General features: G+C 37.7%; 1 long non-coding RNA gene across 1 annotated transcript in view; it reads right to left on the reverse strand.

Moving 5' to 3' along the window:
- The window catches only part of LOC117099755, a 33980-nt gene extending 16661 nt beyond the window's left edge, over positions 1–17319 (reverse strand). Inside the window, exons 1-3 of the long non-coding RNA XR_004443991.1 lie at positions 17206–17319; positions 6810–6864; positions 4383–4440 (exon numbers count right to left, since the gene is read on the reverse strand). This is a non-coding gene — a long non-coding RNA (uncharacterized LOC117099755). The remainder of the gene's footprint in view (positions 1–4382; positions 4441–6809; positions 6865–17205) is intronic.
- Between the last annotated feature and the right edge of the window lie 2952 nt (positions 17320–20271).

Consider the following 20271-nt stretch of genomic DNA (forward strand, 5'->3'; position numbering starts at 1 on the left):
CAAGAAAAGATTTTAAGCAATTGTAAATCAACTTAAAATAAAGCATCTAGGCAGAAAATCATGTGTTGATAGTATTATATTAATAGTTATTTTGCCTCCCAAATTTCTAGTTTATCCAATGTTTTGAGTAAATATAAGAATACAAGGGTCACTTCAAACAAAAAACTATAAAACTTCAGTCCTTCTGTTTCAACTTGTAAGTTTAAGATTTCATCTCCTTTCTGGGCAAGAAGAAAACTTTTGTTTTTATTTTTAATAAAAATAATAATCATGGATAAAATGATACAGTTTAAAAGGATTGGCTCTTATTCCATCTTTGGAATTTTTCACTCCAGACCATCCTTTCTCTCTTGGCAAAATATGACATAATGATTTGAAAGAAAGAAAAAAAAAACACTTAAGTGTTTGAGGCCAGAAGTTAATTGAATAAGACCTTAGATTCTGATGAGTTTGTGTTTTATGGTTGATTAACTTGTTTTAATACCAAAAAATGCTTAGGAAACCCAATTATCATGCCACTTAAATCTGAGTTATTGGCTGATTTCTGCTAGTTTCTGGATGTCTTATTGACCAAGTTACATTTCCTACTATGATGTACAAGAGAAACTGAACTTCAGTTTGGAAAGAAAGATTTAGGTTCAACATATGAACAATTCTTCAAAAACAGAAAGATTAAATTCTTAGATTCATAAGTCGAATAACTTGAGCTTGTAATTTCCAGTTACCAATATATTCCTCGCCCGAAGAATAGGATGAACAGTGTGAGAAAATGAAGGCCCTAATATTTTTCTATACTTTGCCTATTTTTTACTAGCGTGATTATTACCACCTCGCTGTTGTCCTTTTACTTTGTTTAAAGTAAATACATCAAAGCCAGATGCCTGGTTATAAATAAAGAAGGTAGAAGAGGAAATAACTGAAATCATTATGCCTCATTCTGGAGCCTACTGGCCACACTGTAAAGAACAACTTGCCATTGACATGCACATGCATATTCTGTCTCTACCCAAAAAAAAAAAAACAGCAACAAGGAAACAAACAAACAAACAAAATCTATTCTTCTGTTAGCTGGCCATCTTTCTTCACATGCTGGAGGGAGGCAAGAAGGGAGGAGAGACACAGGTCCCCTAAAGGACTGTTAGAAATTCTTACATAATCCTTTAAAATAAGAGTTCTTAACTTAACCTGAGCTCCATAGATGAGCTTCCAAAACTCTGTGAACCTCATAACCCACAATTGTTTGCAAAATCATGCTACACATTTTTCTGATGAAAGATTTCATGAAATTTATCAGATTTTCATGAAACTCTATGACCCATAAAAAATAAGAACCAATGCTCCAGCCAGGCTCAGAGGCTCATGCCTATAATCCTAGCACTTTGGGAGGCCGAGGTGGGTGGATTACCTGAGCTCAGGAGTTCAAGACCAGCCTGGGCAATACAGTAAAACCCATCTCTACTAAAATACAAAAAATTAGCCAGGTGTGGCAGCGTGCACCTGCAGTCCCAGCTACTCAGGAGGTTGAGGCAGGAGAATTGCTTGAACCCAGGAGGTGGAGACTGCAGTGAGCCGAGATCACGCCACTGTACTCCAGCCTGGGCCACAGTGCAAGACTCCATCTCCAAAAAGGAAAAAAAAAAAAACAACCAATGCTCCTAAGTTCCTCCAACTTCTAGGCGTGACTATTTTTCTGGGATATCAAGGAATCAAGGTGACTAAAGGGATGACAGGTAGAAAAGGGGAAGAATAAGCCGTGGCTTCTTGCCTAGTATAAGTGGAGGCAACATGAGACCACAGCTTTCAGGTACAGAATTGTACAAAACTGAGTTTACAGATGGGCTGAAATGAAAGCAGCTTTCATAACCCTCAGGTTTGCCACTTCTCAGATAAATAATGCAGAATCGTATGTAGGGTTGCTCCTAAATATTTGAAGCAAGGCACTGAAAGCTGTGTATTACTGAGATCTGTAGGTTTAACCTGATTGATATTTTCCATGTATATTTAATTAAGCAACTTCTATATGCCAAGTATACTATCAGACACCAAAGATATGCTGGTGAGCTGAACAGGAATTAGAAGGAAAGAATAGGCAAGACTTGATTCAGCCAAACTTGTAAGGGAACCGGGATACAATGAAATCTCTTTGCACTGTTATGTTAATCACAAATTACCACAAAGCCATAGAATTTTGGAACTAGAAGAAAACTTGATGATTACCTAGTTCAGTCCTTCTATTTTCTAAGGACTTTGTTCAGGATCATTCAGTTCAAGTGGCAATACTGGGATTGAATCCTAGGTTTTCTTTCATCTAGCCCATTTATTTACCCTCTATTTTAAATTGTGGCTCCATAATCTATCTATACCCTTTTATTTCTAGAGTCAACCGATTTCAAAAATCCCTTCAGCCTCCCAAATACCTAGATGCCAATAGAGAATTCCTCAAAATCCTCTCTCCAAACATCAAGATACCCATTCCACATACCAAGAAGAAAGAAAATTTAGAATTTATTGTAAAGTATACAATTGGTTGGTATCAATATACCAACCAATACAATTGGTCTTGATGATGAGGGTAAAAAAGTTATTGATGATAATGATGAAGACAATACTATCACTAATGATAATGGCACCTAACATTTTTAGCTTGCTCAAGATTAGATCCTCATACTTGTCCTCTGAGAGGTCATGATTTTCACTATATAACATGGACATTCTAATTCAGGTATATTGATACCAACCGATTACAAATTTAGAAAAATTTCAGTATTGAAATCCAGCTTTTGCTCAGAAAAAGAAGCATCTCTGGCTCTTTAAAATTACAGTCTCAACTGGTCCACTCGCTCATGATGTCATATACAGTTTGACGTTGTCTGGGCAACCTGGTAAACATACTGCTTCCTCCATTGTTTAATTCCCTTCCCTGAGTGAGATCCTTAGGCAACCAGGCTTCATTAGTTCAGGTGCTAGCCTCAGGGAACTACTTGTTTTAATTAGAGGGATGAAATGGCATTTTAATTGTGCACAATGATTAATAAACATGCTGAGCTGCTGCATAATGATCTGCAGCTTGAAGAGCTTTCTCCCTTATTCCTGATATCTACATCCATTAACTGATTGTTATCCAGGTGGAGAGCTGTCAAGCTCTTCCTCCAACCAAACTGCACACTGTCTGTCCTCCAATTTTTCTGCTAATAACAATTCTTATAACTAAGTTCCATTAATTTTTGTGGTAACAGAGAGACAAGACTAGAATGGAGAGAGCTTACAAAGTGCTATACTGCCTATGTAATTTATTTCAGTGAACTTTCCTGTAAAAGGGAGATAATAATATGACCAACCTGACAGGGCTTTGCAAAGATTAAATGAGATAATGCATGCAAAACTGGCCCAGAGTAGGCACCCTGAAAATGTGAGGTGCCACGATCATTAGTAGTAGTAGTGTTATCATCATCATCATGAATAACTTCTTCACCCTCATCAATTTCATCATCAAGACCATAATCTTCCTCAAGATTAGATACTCATGTATTTCCTCTTATAGGTCATAATATTCAGTATATAACACGGACATTCTAATTCAGGGATCACTTTCAAAGGTGTGGTGGTTGACTGAAGATTTTCCCAATTTCTCCTTTACGTTGTATGAAAGTAGTTTGGAATGACTTATGGGAAATGTATGCAAAGAAAGTCACGTATTATAGAGACTTAATATCACCCCCTAAGTAGTTAAATAAAATACTTGCTGCATGTCTGAACTTCAGTGAAAACAGAAACTAAAGAACTAGATGATAAAGTGACTTACTTTACAAAGCTTCATCTGCTTGGCATTTGTAATACTTTTATTGGCTACCATTATAGTTTGGTGACTCCTTACAGCATTACAGCTTTTTTCCCTAGTTGCAGACACTAGTATATTGTTTGTTTTGTGTTTCCTGGAAATTGTTCCTCAAGGTCATATATCTGTCTCTGAATCTTTGACTTTACTTGATTTGAGGGAAATAATTCTGAAGGAAACTGAGGGCAGCCGCCACAATTCACCATTTGTAAATGGTTATTGCGATGTTGGATATTACACAATTGATCCTATTTCTTAGCTTGAATTATTAAAGACACTATTTTTAAAATAGGCCAGCTGTTCTACTGATGTACTTATCTTTATTTTTTGACATATTACCATAACTGCACACCAATACAACTCACTTATGCCCAAGAAAAGTAGTTATGACTGAGCATGTTAAAAGCTAAATATAAAACTGCTTTCTCTCCCACAAAATGTTAAGGATTTCATAGAAACAAGTCTGCCCCACTGAAGATGTCTTCCTGTACACAGTCATTATGGTTCAGTGAAGCAGATATGATTGATTACACAGGCCAAATTTTACCTTGCCTCCAGGGCGCTCCTAATTCTTATTGTTATTTCCTTTAAAGGCACACAATTGTCTGCAAGAGTCAAAGAGGAAAGGTGAATGAACTCTTTTGGCCATGGTAGAGCAGAGAGAAAGGTTTTGGAACAGATACTGAACCTGAAATATCTAAGACAGCACAGAAAGAAAAAGAGGACTGAATGCATTTTTCTTATTTTCCTATTTCCTAGCAAGGAAGTCTTTAAAATCACTCACCTGAAGTTACACTAAAATATATATATATACACTTATTATAATGGTCAACATTAAAAATACTGACCATATGAAATATTGTTGAGGATGTGGAGAAACTGAAACTCTTAAACACAGCAAGCAGTGACCTACATTTTACAAACAGTGCAGAGATTTCTGCAGGGGAGTGGAGTGCAAGAGTAAAATGCTACAACATTTTTGGAAAATAGTTTTGCACTTTCTTAAAAAGTTAAACATGCAACTACTAGGCAATCCAGCATTCCACTTCTCTGCATGAACCCAAGAAATGAGAGCAGGTGTCCATACAAAGACTTCGACACAAACTTTCATAGTAGCTTTATCTGCAATCGGCAAAAATAAAAAGCCAAAATGTTTCTTCTTAACAAGGGAACAGATAAACAAATTGTGCATCTAATGAAATACTACTCAGAATGAGAAAAGAATGAATGATTGATGCATGCAATAGCAAAGATGTATCTCATAATAATTATTCTCAGTGAAAGAAGTTAGACAAAACTGGTATCTATGGTGGCAGAAAACAGTGCAGAGATTTCTGCAGGGAAGTGGAGTGCATGAGTGGTTATAAAGGAGCATGAGGAAACTCTTGGGAATGATGAATATGTTTGTTATCTTGATTGCAGTCAGTTTCATGAGTGTATAACATGTCAAAAACCAAACTGCACACTTTCAATACATACAGTTTACTGAATGTCAATTATACTTCAGTGAAACTGTTAAAATAAATAAATCACTTTCTTGAAATTTTTTGAGCATAGTTATCCGTTCTAATGGGACTGATTACAATATAGTGTATTAATCTTTGGTGAATATATATAGATACATGTTTTTCTATTAAAAGCTATCAATGTAAAGAGAGGAGTTCAATAAACCAATACCATTATGTCAATATAGACACAATTAGGATATTAGGAAGACTTTTCTCAAGTAAACAACCATAGCACTAAAAACATAGCTATGTAGAGACGCTTGTGGTAAACTCTTTGACCATTTGGGATGTTTCGAAAAACCAGCTGGTAATATTGTGCTAAATTAAGGCCTTAGATTATTTTTCTGATTTTCTCTCCAATGCTAGAAGAGCTATAAGGAGAGATTTTTCTGGAGTATCCAACTTAGTACCCTCCGTACTATTCTCAGCCCAACCCTGTGGCATAGCAGTCAGTCAATCCCAGCTGTGCCAACCCTGTGGCATAGCAGTCAGTTAATCCTAGCTGCAGATTTGCTGACTCGGTGGTGATCTCTATGAGTCGATCTATTAATGAATTCTTTATTACCAATGATTTTTTTTCTTTATACAGCTTACCTTTAGTCTTCTCAACCTCACCTGAACTTCCTTCCCATTTCTCTGTAGCCTTTACCATGTTGAGTTATTACAGAGCAGTTTAAGAATACTCATTGAATGAATGTCTACATTTTAAATGTACTATTGCTTTCAAAATATCCCAAGCCCTCAACACCTACACTAAAATAAAATGACTCTCAAAAAACGGTTTGTGAGAAATTTAATAACTTGGTAAAGAAAGGCTATTTAAACATAATGTAGACTAATATATATTCACAAAACTGTCAAGCCAGATGTGCATATATTTCTGTTACTACTAAATTTATATTATTTATTAATATTCTTTAATAATCAAGAAGCCATAGATTACAATATTTTAGATAAATCTATACTAATTGATTAGGTTCATGTTATTTTTCTCTCTTTGTTAGGAATGCAACACATTTATTGAGTGCTTATTAATAAAAACTATCAGAACAGTAGTTAAAAATCATTTGTGTGATGAAAGAAAGAAAAGAGACAAAAAAGAGAAAGGAATTGTATCTGTATGTACTTTTCTACTTTATGAGTTGTAACATGCATTGCTTGGATTATTTTAGATTCTTCACTTTAGTTCTCAACCTTGGCTGCACCTTTCAGATTCACTTGATCTTGAAAAAATGTTGAATGTCTGGATCTCACTCCAGACCAACTGAATGAGAATATATGGGAATAGGCCCAAGGACTGATGTTTTTGATGCAAAGAGGGATTTGTAAACTCCTCTTAAAATGTGCAAATTAATAACACGTTATTAGGGTGGCCCTAATCTTCTCGTCAGATATTGATATTTCCTTGATGTCAGCTTTCCTCTTATTCTCCGGTCATTTTGTCTATCATATCCACCATGACTTACATTTTGGCAGCCTTCTGGTTCTTCCCTCAGTCTGCTCCCTCACTCCAGAAAAGCCCTGTAAGAAAACAGAGTCATAGTAAGCAGTGGAGACTTTGGTGAAGATGCTGCAGGACGATCAGGATACTTTGTATCACATATCTTACAACCACATGACACTTGCCACACTCCAAAGTCCTGTCTCCCTTAATACAATTGAGATTTTTTTTTTTCTACTGAACCAGCATTTTATAGAAGAAAAAGTAGAACAAAGTATACAAGTTTCCAAAGCAATTCCCCTCCACCCCAAACCTGTATATTCCCAGGCAAAAACAAAAGATCATGCAGTTAATAGGTCTTCCCATTTTTAGAAAACATTTTAATCACCATGTTATTATTTGAGCATGCCTTTGCACTGCTATACTCCAAGTAGCTTGTCAAAAGCTTCTCCCAAACAGACTTAATCATCTCCACAAGAGGAACCTTAGTACCAACTGGTAAGATAATAAAATAGTCTTCATATCATTTTATGGACATATATTCACGTTGCCCAAAAATTAAGAAAAAATAAAGGTTACTCTTATGTTAAAAAAAGCAAATAATTTAGAGCTGGAAAAGGGAACAGTGACAGCAGAGTAGGGTCACTATAGTTAACAACAATGTATTGTATATTTCAAAATACCTGACAGAGAGGACTTGAAATGTTCCTAACAAGCATACATATGTAACAAACCTGCACGTTATGCACATGTACCCTAGAACTTAAAGTATAATAAAAATAAATAAATACATAAATAAATTATTGTGAAAAATAAAAAAAATAAATAAATATTGAGGTGATAGATACTCAAAATTCCATAATTTATCATTACACATTCTACGCATGTAACAAAATATCACATGTGCCTCCTATATATGTATAAATACTATATATCAGTAAAAAATTTTTAATTTTAAAAATTAAAGAGAATAGGAAACAGATTAACAAAACAAGTACAGTTGCCAAAAAATGAAGCCAGAAAGGATGGAATGGAAACAACTAGTGTCAATCTTGTAGCTCACAATCAATAGTTTTAGAGTTCCAACGTGGATTTACATTTTAAAAACTTGGGGTACCATCCCAATTGACACTGATTAAGTAGGTCTGGGATTGGACCAAAACTGACATTCTTCCCAGCTCCCATAGGATTCTGATGCAGATCACTGACATACCTCATTTTGGGATTTCAAACTGTAAAGTGCATAAGAATCATCTGAGGATCTCGGTGAGATTCAGATTGCACTAATGGTAATGCATAAGGATGAGGCCTGAGATTCTACATTTCTAACAGGGTGCTGCCAATTATATGACCTATGTGTCACACCTTTATGTCAAGGTAGTAGGATTTTGAAAATTGGGTTTGGGTGTGTTATAAATATGATTTGGATTGGGCTCCATCAAAGATTATTTCATTGAAAAATCTCTTGGATTTCTTGCATTGCCCAGTGCATCTCTTCTCTGCCCTGGCCTGACCCAGTTCTTAAGATTTGCCGGGCGCGGTGGCTCAAGCCTGTAATCCCAGCACTTTGGGAGGCCGAGACGGGCGGATCACGAGGTCAGGAGATCGAGACCATCCTGGCTAACACGGTGAAACCCCGTCTCTACTAAAAATACAAAAACTAGCCGGGCGAGGTGGCGGGCGCCTGTAGTCCCAGCTACTCGGGAGGCTGAGGCAGGAGAATGGCGTAAACCCGGGAGGCGGAGCTTGCAGTGAGCTGAGATCCGGCCACTGCACTCCAGTCCGGGCGACGGAGCGAGACTCCTCCTCAAAAAAAAAAAAAAAAAAAAAAAAAAAAAGATTTGCTCCCCATTACAGAGTTAGTTAAGCTACAATTAACAACTGTGGATTCAATAAGTCCTTCTCTTTCCTTATTTAATATAGATTGGTTATCATCTATGATAGTGATTGGTAAACGACTACAGGCAGGCCAATCTGGCTGCTGCCTCTTGTTGTAAATAAAGTGTTATTGAACACTGCCACATCCATTTGTTTACGTATTACCAATGGCTCCTTTCCTACCATAATGGCAGAGTTCAGTAGTTACCATAGAAACCATGCAGCTGACATGATCATATATGATCTGGTTCTTTACAACAAATTTTGATGATCCTTGACCTATGACAATTCACGGTCTTCTAAGCTTCATTTTCTGCAATTAACCCAGAAGTATTTTTAGCACAAGATGTAGTCAAGAAAAGGAGGAAACCTTTTTTATTAATTCTGAGGTTTTCCGCAGATCTCAGGAATTTCAGTTTCTCTTGCCTTGTACAACTGAATGCCCTTCATTCACTGCTACTATTTGATTCACTTATACATGTGTTTTGTTCTTTTACTTGATAAGTAGCTATTGACTTATTAAGCTTTTAAGTAGCGATAGAGATAATCAGAGGACATTTTATGTTTGGTCATGAGAAAGTCTTTATGGAGAAGATGGGAAATAACTTTGCTATTGAAAGGAAGTGTAGACATGCAATTGTAAAGAAGCAGAGAGAGGTAGGAGGATGAATAAATAAAAAAGAGTCAGAATACTCAAAAGGTATTCAATAAGCGAGCAAGTACTCTGCATAACTATATTGGAGTGTTCGCACAGGACAGTGGGACACAGGACTACACTTTAAAACACCTTGAAAACCAGTGTAAGAATTTGCAAGAGTTCTTAGGTCCTTGCGACTCAGTGTGGTCTCCAAACCAGCATGGGCATGCCCTAGGACCTTCTTAGAAATGCAGATTTTCTGCCCAGCCCCAGACCTACTGAATCAGATTCTACATTTTCACAAGATCCTCAGATCATCTGCATGCCAGTTAAAGTCTGAGAAGCACTACTCTAGGAGAGAACCACTTGCGTAGTGGTGAAAGTGCTGTACTGGGGCTCCTGAAGATTCCAGAGCTATCATTCACAAACTGCGTGTCTTTGGACAAATCCCTTAAAATCCCTAAGCTTGTTTGCTCATATGTGAAATGATTATATTTGAGCCTTCCAACTTTGAAACTCTATTCTCTCATTCAATGGACATCAACTAAAGGGAGATTGTGATATGAGAGGGGATATAAATACAGTTATGCTTTAGAAAGACCAGTGTAAAGACTGTTTCAACATGGATTTGAGATGGAAAAAAGAAGACAGAAACTGGAATACTAGTTAAAAACGCAGTGTGGAATTCTAAACCTGAGGTTATGAAAATATAAAAATATACTTTTGTGTAAAATTATTTGCTATTATAGATAACTTCTTAGTATTAGCATTACATTCCATTGTCTGCATTTTTTATTACGTTCATTAAACTATATACGACACAGGTCATGCCACAAGAAAGTGAGAATAAGTGAGGGGGGCAAGGGAGAGAAAAAGAGAAAGGAAAAAAGGGAGAGAGAAATTGAAAACAATTTCCCAGAACCAGGCAGTAGCAAAGAAGGCCAAGCAATTGCAACAAATGTGTTTAAAAGTCATAAAATGGATTGTTTTTTAATTGGCACTCCATTGATATGTCTGATATCTCTCTGATTAGAATATTGTTACAAAAGTTGTAGGGCTCTAGAAAGGGAAGTCCTCATGCCTCACTCAAAACTAGCTACAACATCAGCATTGCAAAAGGCATGAAATTATTTTTAAAGGCATGAACAAGTTGACAAAATACTGATTTTTTTCACTCCCAAAGAAAATTTTACTTTAATATATTATGTTGCCTAGTGGCCCACTGGGGGATTTATAATCTGTCTTTCTTTACTTTTTAAAAAACATCTTTGTTATAAAAATTTCTTCCAGTCCACATGAAGTATCTTTAGCCATCTCTTCCAGATAAATACAGTATCTATTTGAATTGATTGAATTCAACGGATTCATTTCATGATTTTTTATTTATGTTCTCCCACATTTAAAATAAATAAGGTTAATACTGATAGAACAAGGCTGTATGGGTCTTAGAAGGATCTATTTTTTTCATCGCACCTCTTTTGTTCCATCTTGCTTAGCAAATCAGATGCTAGATATATTTTGATTAGTTTGTACTTTAATGGATCATGTATGGAGGGTCCACCTTTCACATTGGGGCCATTAATTTTTCTTGAGTCTGATGGAAAAAACAGGTAGAGCTTTTTTTGTGTGCTGATTGAAAAGTGATGGATTATTTTCATGTGGTAAGAAACACAATGTTTTCTTTAGCACAGCAGGATATAATGTTTGCAAGGTCTAACAGTGAAATATTATGCATATCTGCCACTGGCCAGCTGCCAGAAATCGAACAGCAAAATCAGAGGAGATTTTGAATTTGAATCTTAAAACCAGTACAGCCTACAAAAAAGCTAATGAGCCATTCTAAGCAGAAAAAGCTTTTATACTAATAGATGGTGCCCACCATACACGCCTGCATTTAACAAGATGGTAAATAATTATTCATTTAAATGTTACCTTGAACTTTATTTCAAGAAAAAAAGATATTTATTCCTGGTAATTTCCAATAGGCATTGCTGTAAGATTTTTTTTTTCCCCCTCCCAATTCGGAGGCCCATGACATTTCCTTCCTGGTGAAAGTAGAATCATTTTCCATACAGTGTTTGTCCTCTTGTGGCTGAAAAATTGATTCACAGAAAATTTTATTCCACCATTATTTAGTATTGAAAACTGGCATTTTCAAATCAATACCTAGAATTATGAAAAAGCTTTGAAATGTCATAAGAAATAATTATACAAACATAATCTTAAAAGGTGGGTAAAGGGGATGTTTTGAATTTGCTGAATGTCTTGAGCTCCTTTGCTTTCAAAGTCAAGGATCTAGCACTGGGGATCCTTTCTGCTCTTAGCATTTATTTCTGCCATGATAAACTATTGGTATATTAAGGAAAACACAATCCACATGTTCATTTATAACCAACTCATCAAGATGTTATTTTCTAGAAATATTTGATATCTTAGTAAATATTTGATATATTAGAAAGTTGGAGCCTTCTTTTCCAGGCTTTAAAATTTTATTTTGTGTTATTTTATTCTTCTTTTTAAGGGCCAGAACATTTTATTTAGTAGGCATTGAAAGGAATTTGGGTCTATCAGGGCACCGGCTCCACTTTAAATAAAAAAGCTATGCAATCAATACGGAAAATATACTATATATTTTGAGAAAATATACATGGTATTACTACCCTCTTGTAAATGGAAAAATCCAATGGGAAGAGACATTTGCTACATCTTGACGCTTTATGTATTTTATATTACTGTATTTCAATCTCCATTTTAAAGATGGTGTTATGACCTTAAATTATAGGCTTTCACTTTTAAGACCATAATAATCTCCCAGTGCTGCAACTCTGCAGGGAGGGGAACTGATGTTCTGTCCCCTAGAAACATAGCAGGTGGAAGAGAAGAGAAGAGAAGCCCTGATGCGCTGTCACAGCTCACACCCTAAAGTCACAATTGAGACATGCTTATGACAAAGTCAATCCGGCCATCCCACCACCTGAGTTACACCACCAGGTGTTCTGTTTTCCTGGAAGCTGCATTAACTCTTCTGGTCCTCTAGGGTACTGAAAAGTAATTTACTGATACGTCACCCCAAATGGTGCTCTTGTGGTCCAAGGTCTGGTCTGTCTCCAAATTGACACAAAGCCTCAAAGACCTGCTGGAAGTAGCTTATAAATTAGGGCACTATGGTTTATCTTCCAGAAACTATTTTCTAAATGTCATGTATCACAGTCATTTTTTATTTGCTTAATAGATTATTTTAAAGAGCTTAGAGATCACATAGTTCATACATTAACCGTTAACAAACCCCCAAAATCTTAATTTAAATTAAAAAAAATGAAGACCCATAAAATATGAAAAAGAATGCGACATAAATTCAAATGTTTCTTTTTAAGTTTGCTACACAACACTCACACATGACAGGAGATGCACTCTTGGTTTAAAAAAGGAAATCAATTCTACAAGGGCTGCCCATATATTGGAATTATGTTAATTGAATCTGTTTTGTTCAAATGGTAAAAGTTTGACTTATTAACTAGAAATATATTAAAAATTAGAAATAAAAGATTGAAGCACCTCAAAGAATATATTAGTAGAATGCTTGAGTACATAAACAAAGTAGATAATGTCAATTCTTAAAACATCTACATTTTAAACAAATACGTGAATTACGCTAGATACAATCCAACAAAACTAATAGTGATGTTTAGCCTGCACTGAAACTAAAAGATAATATTTAAAATTTATAGGTTCAGCCGGGAACTGTGGCTCACATCAGTAATCCTAGCACTTTGGGAGGCTTAGGGTGGGGAATCACTTGAGACCAGTAGTTCAACACCAGACTGGACAACATGGCAAAACCCTGTCTCTACTAAAAATACAAAAATTAGCCAGGTATGGTGACACACGTCTATAATCCCAGCTACTTGGGAAGCTGAGGCACAAGAATCGATTGAATCCCAGAGGTGGAGTCTGCAGTGAGCCAAGATCTTGCCACTGCACTCTAGCCTGGGTGATAAAGAGAGACTCAGTCTCAAAAAACAACAACAAAAACAACAAAATTAATTAAATTTTTAAAAAATTTAGAAGTGCAAGGGAAAATAACTTTAAGTTTTCTTATTTTCACAGAAAATTTTTTAAAAAGGAAAGAAGGAAAGAGAAGGGAGGGAGGGACGGAAACATAGCTATGCTGGGATGCAGAGCTGACATGTTAAATGATAATATGGATGTGTCCACTACGATTAAGTTAAGATTATAGAGTCTATTTGTACAAAACAACTCAAAAGAACATACAATATATAGTGTATATTTGTGTATGTTTTGATACTGTATATGTAATATATATTGTAAGAATGAAAAACTACAATTTTTGTTTTTTATATATCATTTATAATTTTCTTGTTCCTGATGTCCATTTTTCCCTGAGTTGTTGCTCATGATAATCATGTTCCTATATTTTGTATTTGATGATGTTATTTGGTGATTAGCGTGTCTTTCTGGTTCATCTATTTAGCCTATACATTCCAAGTGGTGCTGCTTCAGGTGCATGCCATCTTCTCTCTTGGCCTTCACTTTGCCCTCTGAAAACCCTTAAATAGAACCAACTTATTAAAGAAACAATTGGCCTCTCCTGTATTTAATATTTAAGGGGCTAGAGATTTAAATTCAGGGCACAATAACTACACAAAGTACTTAGATAGGTTGTTATTATTTAAATGTTTGAATGAAATTTAATTTGTAATTTAGGACTTTTCCAATCTTTCCTACATTTTATAACATATTTAACCTAAGCAGCTAAAGTCTGAGCATGAGAAAGAATCATTCATAAATACAGACGGTACAATGAAGAGCTCCACTGAACATTTCCCAAGCTCGTGAAGTTGAAAGCAGAGTGGCTGATTAGCTATACACATATTTTTAATAATCACAGAGCAAGCATATTTTGTTACTGCATAATCAGATGCCTTAGGTATGTCAAATATACTTTTTCCACATGACCAAAGTAAGAATTTGCAAGTAAGAAAAGCAATCACAGTTCAATTACATGCCTGTGATTATAAAATACTAAAACAAGTCAAGTTTCTTTTTTCTAATATCAAATTTGAACATAACCATATTTTCCTAAGAGCAATTTTCTAGTATTGAAAACCACAACTACCCTTTTGTCAGAAGAAGTGTTTGAGGATATTCCTGATACTGTTAAGGCTTTTTCTTATATGTTCTGGGCATGTTCTCTCTTCCTGAAATATTTTGGTAACTTATAGAAGTTGAATCTATATTTAAGAATAGTCACTGCCCTCCTGTAAATTCAAGAAACTCACAAGGGGACCTAGATTTTAAATATCGTTTGTGCTTTTGAAATCTTAGTGAAACTAAGAGTTTTCAACCCATAAAAATTTTAACTAACACATAAAATTCATTCAAATCTCTTAAAACCTTAAAAGTGATAGACTTCTATTTCGCCCATACAAAAGAAAGCAATAGTGAAATTTTAACTGATAAATATTAAAATGCTTCCTTCATTAAGAATTGTAGTTTTCAATGTTTTTATACTAAAAATCAACTGACAGATCTTTTATGAATATTTGGAAAATCATCCTTAGCTTTTTTGCAGCCCAGCAAAGAGGCAGAAGGAATCATAATATGCATTTTGGAAAGCTGTGTGGTGATAAAAAAGAGTCCCATGGTAAGAGCAGACGGAAAATGGTAGTTATTATTAATTTAGAAAAACAAAAGAGCAGCAGCCCAGCATTTCAGTAATGTGGCAAGTTGTGTGCTCTTGAAGGAGAGAGGGTTTTATAATTGGATTTTAGAGTAATTTAGAAGACGAGATAAGATGTAATGGTTGTGTATTAGAGGTTAGAACTACAACAGAAACCCATCATGTAAGGGTTCACTGCACTGGGGGACAACAGAACAAAGAGAAGCAGCGCCAACCGAAAACGGCCCCAGTGAGAAGCAACAAGGTGAGGCTGGGGGGACCCAGCGAAGGGGGTTCCCAGTGGGTGCCAGCAGGGATGCAGGCTCAGCCCACAGGCTTTTCTCAGAATGCTTTTTCTTTAGTGACCTGTCACTGTCCCACCTCTCCTCCTCCCTACCTGCGAGTTCAGTCTGGCATTTCTTTCTTCCCTGCAGCCCAGCAGTCAGACCTGAGCAGCTGCCACCCAGACTTCCACCCTCAGCAGGCTGTCCTGAGGCTCCGTCCAGGCTCCCCTGACACCACCCACACACCCACAGTTCCCCCACACACACACCCCACATATACACACACCTACAGATACACACATACACACCCACATATACACACACCCACAGACACACACACCACACACAAACACCCACAGACACACACATAAACGCCCATATACACCCACACCCACATACACACACCCCACATACATACACACACTTCCCACACACCCCATTCACATACACACCCACATGAACACATACACATATTTCCTGCATACACACACAGCAACCCACACATCATACACACACTCCCCCTATGCACACATACATGCCCCACACATAGACACCCACAGTCACACCCACTTTCCCCACACACATCCCACACACATACCCACTCACACAATACATACCTCACACATGTACACACCCACAGATACACACACCCCACACACATACACACCCACCAACATACATACACACCACACACACATATACCCCCACATACATACACACACTCCCCACACACACCTCACTCACATACACACCCACATAAACACACACATATACTTCTCCCATACACACACATACACACCCACATACACCCCTCCACACACACACATACACTCCCCCCACACACATACATACCCACATAGTTATACCCACACTCCCCACACACACACCCCACACACATACCCACATGTACACTCACATACATGCACACCACATACTTACACACCCCCACATCCACTCCCCACACACACCACACACACACATAAACACACACATATACATACTTCCCCTAACACCACATACACACACCCACACACACCCCTCCACATGCACATACACATACTCCCCACACACACACCCCACACACATACACACTCAAATACACCCACACCCACACACACCTCACATACATACACACACTTCCCACACACACATACACACCCACACATAAATACCCACACATACACACCCACAGACACACATACCCCATACACACATACACATCCACATATACCCACGTCCACATACACACACCCCACACACATACACACCCAACACACCCCACACACATACACACCCACACACCCCACATAATACATACCCACACGCACCGCCCACACACATATACACACCACACACAGATACCCACATACATCCTCCAAAACACAAACCACACACACACAGATATACACACCCCACACATATACCCACATACAGACACACATACTCACACATGCACTTACTCTCCTCACACCCATATTCACCCTAAACACATACCCACATACACCCACCCATACACATATTCCCCCAACATATCCACATATGCACAACCCCATACACACACACTCCCCACCCACACACACATCCACACACACCCATCCACCCACCTTTCCTGACATCCACACACACCCATCCACACACACACTCCCCGCCCCCCCCACACGCCACACACATACACACACAAACACACTCCTAACACACCTACACACATGCTTTCCGCACATATATACAGCACACTCACATCCAAACCCCTCCACACACACGCACACCACCCCACACAGAGAACCAGGGCCTAACCTCTCTTTCTCTCTTCTATCCCAGCAACACTCAGCCTCTACCCACTGGCAGACAGAGAAAAGAATCTGAAGAAGAGTAAAACCTGCCTCCACCCACCCCACCCCCAATTTTCATTCCAAGCCTTGGGCAGATAAATGTACTTTTCCACCTGTTCATTGGGGTCCCTGTCCAGAGAATCCATCGCACAGGCTCCAGCTCTCAGGTAAAGGCCTCAGGTGAGAGGCTCTTTTTAGAGTTAAGAATCCAAGCCCGGAGGGGAAATCCTGTTTCTAGAAAGGGAGAGCTGTGTTGCTGGCGGGCGGTGGGAAGAGATGGGAACCTATGGGGTTGAATTCCTGCCCAGTCACCGGCGCTTGGCTACCCCCTGCTGGGCGGGAAGCTCTTGGCCTCAGACTCACACCATTATGCTCAAGGTCAAGTCCACTCCTAAGGCTTGGGACAGAATCCACTTACTTCCTGTCAAATTGTTATCACGCGTTCCCAACGTGAAGCTGGAGTGTGAAGTTACCTTCCAATCCCCAAGAGGTGTTAAAGGGTTTTTTCCCTCTGAGCCCTTGTATGCCAGTTTAAGCAGAACAAATCTATTTATTTTTTGTGAGGATCAGTTTATTAAAAGTATGCACATAACTCAAATCGTATAGTAAAATGATGTTAGGCTTTGTTGAGCATGAAAAGTGTTCTCGCGCAAGCCCCATTTCCAACCCTTCCGTGCGTCATTTTCCCCTGAAGCAGAACATAGGTTATGTTAACAGGACCTCAGCCCAAAGGCCTAAAATCAGCTTAGCTCCCAGGCTTTCTCCAGCCATCCCTTCCCACAACCCGCTCTTTCCACCTCTCAGGAAAACCCCAGCTACACGATGTAGAAAACTGGCAAATATAAGCGGACGGGGAACCTATTTTTAACCAGATCAAGTTTTCAAATATAGATTAACACGTTTTAATTGTCCTATAAACTATTATTCTTAAAGTCACTCTTAACAAAACCCAGACTTGCAGAAAGTTCTCTGCCATAACTGTAATGTGTATACACTATTAAGATAGTTATGAAACCTCAGACACATTTGGAAGACGTGGCTTAATAGTGCCTTTAATACAAAATAAAATAAAGTAAAATGTAAATAAAAAGGGATTAGTTGTTATAAGCTGTGACACAGCTGCAGCGACAGAAACTAAAGAAACGTGTAAACAGAGAGGGCTTTTAGTCACTCAGTGACCCAAATGTCTTTTTCAGACTCTCACAATTCTAGTTCTGACATACTCATTCATTTCATTTATTTTGCAAACCAAGCAGAAATGAAATGGACATTCAGATTAAGTAAACAGGGGCTTTACATGTAGCCACTAAGCTGCCAGATAGACAACTTTTGGTTTACATGGAGTGTAAGGGTAAAGAAACAATGTCAAAACTGCATCCCTTCTTGCATTTATTGGCATGAAGTGAAAATCCAAATATATTCACCAACAAATTAATAAAGGGTGAACAGGCTGCTAACCTTGCATGGTGCGTTAAAGTGTCAGAGCACTTGAACTCTACATCATAGCACAGCCTCGGAAATAAACATAAACATTTCTCTCTGTCAGAAGGGGGTAAATAAATTAGGATTTGGCTACATCTTTGGTTGTTTTGCTCCCACGTTGTGGCCTAGAATAAGCCCTACACTATTTCCAGCTGAAGTTGACTCCACTTTATACCTTAAGCAAATGAGAGAAAAGACAAGGGTGACAGTGTAGGAAGGAACTGATTTGAGATTCTCCTTTCTTATTAGTTAACAGAGTTGTCAATGAGTGAGAATGCAGGATACAAATTAATGCCTTTTCAAAAGCCTTCCCTCTAATCCTATTTTTTTCTTAATGATCCCTTTGTCAATTACTGTTGTCTGGGTGTAGCCTTATAATAGTCATGTTCAGATTGTTTACCAAGGTTGGGTGAAATGGCAGGGTGGGAGTGGAGGGAGGGAGGAACAAAGAGATAAGCCTATCTCTGATAAGCCTAGGAAGCTCTTAACTGAATTTAAGTAACCCTTCCCCCTTCCTCAATGGGAAGAACTTGCCAGCCTTCCCACCAAGTTCTGCCAGATGATACTCAGTACTTTCATCTCAATGCCTGCTCAGCAAATTGAGTGATTTCTCTTCTCTAACTCTTGCTATCTGGTGACTCCAGCTCCTTTTTTCTTTGAGCCATTTCCTCTTTCCATTTTTCTTGAAAAGTTTTCTTAAATCCATACACATTAAACTAATAATGAAAAATGGAATGTAAATGCTATGGTTTGAATGCCCCCTCCAAACTCATTTTGAGATTTAATTGCCATTGTAACAGTATGAAGAGGTGGGGCCTTTAAGAAGTGATTAGGCCATGATGGCACTGCCTTCATGAAGGGACTAATGCTGCTATCACAGGACTAGGACTGGGTTAGTTATTGCAGGGTGAGTTTCTGATTAAAAAAAAAAAAAAGATGAGTTCAGCCAACTTTCCTCTCCGTCTCACACACACTCACTCACAATATCATGCCGTCTGCCTTAGGATGACCCTTCCCAGAAGCTGGTGTCATGTTCTTGGACTTCCCAGCCTCCAGAACCATGAGCCAAATAAGTTTCTTTTCTTTATAAATTACCCAGTCTGTGGTATTCTGTTATAGCAGCAGACACAGACTAAGACAACAAGTAAAACTTAAATAGCAAAATGATGATGGAAGATGAAGGACTCTGAAGAAGAGAAAAATCAATGGGATGAGAGAACATTTAGGCAGCTTCAGTAACAAGATGAAATGTGAACAAATAATAGAAAACATTATTTGAGTGATTATTATGTATCAGACACCATTCTGAATATTTTTATATGTATTATATCCTTTCACCCTCTTTATAACCCTATGAGATGACATTACTGTCGCTACTTTAGAGGCAAAAATGTATTGAGGCCTGGAAAAGTTAGAATTCAATAGCTTATCAGTGGTACAGCTAAGATTTGACTCTTGACCAGGGACTTGTAAAACTATGCTATGCTAATAGAATAGGAGAATGGGTTAAGAAAAGCAACAACAAAAACAAGCCAAACAACATTGCAAGCCAGCCTTTTTAACTGGGTAGGTTTCATTGTTATTCAACTGTGGAGTCACATTTGCAAACATTCTTAACCAGAAGAAACTGTGACTGCTCCATATCCCAAAGAATTCAGTATTACATAGTCCAATATACATATTCATGGTCTCAGAAA

The sequence above is a fragment of the Trachypithecus francoisi genome, unplaced genomic scaffold (assembly GCF_009764315.1).
Source record: "Trachypithecus francoisi isolate TF-2019V2 unplaced genomic scaffold, Tfra_2.0 Lachesis_group17, whole genome shotgun sequence".
NCBI lineage: Eukaryota > Metazoa > Chordata > Mammalia > Primates > Cercopithecidae > Trachypithecus > Trachypithecus francoisi.